The sequence below is a fragment of the Aplysia californica genome, unplaced genomic scaffold (genome assembly GCF_000002075.1).
Source record: "Aplysia californica isolate F4 #8 unplaced genomic scaffold, AplCal3.0 scaffold00149, whole genome shotgun sequence".
NCBI lineage: Eukaryota > Metazoa > Mollusca > Gastropoda > Aplysiida > Aplysiidae > Aplysia > Aplysia californica.
The window spans coordinates 284,177-286,315 of record NW_004797419.1 but is presented as its reverse complement, the minus strand read 5'-3'; the positions used below and the strand labels follow the sequence as shown (position 1 = coordinate 286,315).

The 2,139-nt window shown below is 36.0% G+C and overlaps 1 protein-coding gene across 1 annotated transcript in view; it reads right to left on the bottom strand.

The window, feature by feature from the left end:
- The window catches only part of LOC106011614 (heme-binding protein 2-like), a 42,319-nt gene that overhangs the window by 37,719 nt on the left and 2,461 nt on the right, over nucleotides 1-2,139 (bottom strand). The window lies entirely within an intron of this gene.

The window sequence follows — 2,139 nt, the reverse complement described above, 5'->3', positions numbered from 1 at the left end:
ACGAACGACCATACGAGTGGTAATACTTTGTCAGTTCACAACAAGATGAGATCAACATAATATGAACCGCTATATTGCAGAATATCGCAATAGGAATCAGAACCAGAACGATATTGACCCCAACTGTTCTATACTGTTATAAAAGATACATTACTCTCATAACCTCCCCCCCCCTCCCCCCGGGCTACACACAAATCACTATTTCCCAGCCTCATTATACACGCCATGAAATTAAAATAGTCGCCACCGGTGCTGATTCGACATTTATTTGTTTCGTTTTTCAAATCGATGTTTTCTTTCTAGGAGAGACATTTCGTATTCATCTTTCTTCTGCACCTAATTATTACTGAACAAATGATCTGAATCAATATGTATTCATTTTTATTTCTGAACATCATTTTGTTCGATGTTTAGGTCAAGGCCACAGAGTTCCTACTGCTGCACACCCGACATAAGGGGTTACATATGAAGGAAGTCTGTTCAGTTTTGAAAGAGCTTTTTTAAAATGTAGGTGGGTTTGGGTTTTTTACGTCCCTACTCACACAATCTAGATCATTTACAAGGGAAGCTTCGACCGCGTCTACCAGGGCCAGCCCGGGCTGAGAGGGATACAACATCCCAGCAGAAAGAGAACGACTGAGATACTCCTCACTAGAGAATCGAATTGTGCAGTTTCAAAAAAAAAAAAAAAGAAAAAGAAAAAGAAAAACAAGTGAAATAAAAAAGAAAAAACAAAACTTCCTTTTTCGTACATATTATTCAAATATGCTTTCTTTTTCTGAAACATAAAATAGCAGGCTATTGCATGAATGAATACTATAAAATATACAAATTCGTACTTTTGATTTGTGTGTGATGATTGAAACTGGGCCGCAAGGTTGCTTTTTGTCTGCAGCTGGTCGGGCAGAAATAACAGAAATAAAAGTATGTGTCCTCTACGTTATTTCAGAGTTGAAATCCCAATCTACTGTCGGATTTTGCCCTCCGATAGAAATGAGGCTGAGGCAGTATCTGCTGTTTTACTCGAGATGTTCTGGTGATTGAAAAATAGTTGTATTGATTGTACTCAAATGCAGGACAAATAGGGGAAAAAGCTGCTTCAAATACTTACGGTGATTTTTGTTCTTGCGTTTAACGTCGAAAACAAATATTGCGTTCTCAAAGAATAGGGTATCCGGTATTTCTTTTTCTTCTCAAGTATATGTGTACCAAAACCATCAACCAGCCCGTTTTGGTTTGTTTTTTCGAGCCCGTTTAGTAACACGAATTACGAAATAAATACAGAAAAAACTCCAACCTCATTGCGAGATTGTTTTTCTCATATACATTTTTACACATATACATTTATATTATATGTGTAATGAATATTTTGTTTTACGTACACACATGTCGATTAATTTTTAAGATGTGGTGTCTTTTTCGTTGTAATGCGCATTGAGCATTATTTTTAGAAAATTGAAATGCGCTGTATAAATGCTATTTATTACTATCATTATTATTATTAAAATCTCTAGCTTGATTAAAACTCGATTATAAATTAAAAGTAGTGTTATACAGCACTGAGATATGAAATCTTAACATATGACGCGATTCTTTGAGGCAGCAAATGTCGTTATGATAATAAATTAATTATCCTTTGATGACCTTTTGTGGGTACAACGACACGACACGACGGTGCAGCAAACCGCTTTACCTTTTAACGGTCTTAACTGTATCGTCTCGGTGCAGTAACAAGTTGGCCAGTTCTAAAAGTACAGAATCTGTTATTTCATCTGTTAACTCGTGCAGTCGGTCCTTAATTTTGTCTAATAATTTAATTCCCTGTATATTGTATTCCAGATTTGCATATTATACCCCCCATTAGATGTAATTTGATCCGATTAGATCCAATCAAAACGTTACTCGTCATTACAATTACCTGTAACACGCCATTAGTTATGAGAAAGAAAATCGCTCTATAAAATCTAAAACGAAATGAACAGGACTGAAGATAAATTCACCTGAAGACGGCAGTTATGGCTAATTGACAGATCTGCGTATGTGTGTGCGTGTTTGTGTGTGTGCATGTGTGTGTGTTTGTATGTATGTATGTGTATGTATGTATGTATGCATGTATGCATGTATGCATGTATGCATGTA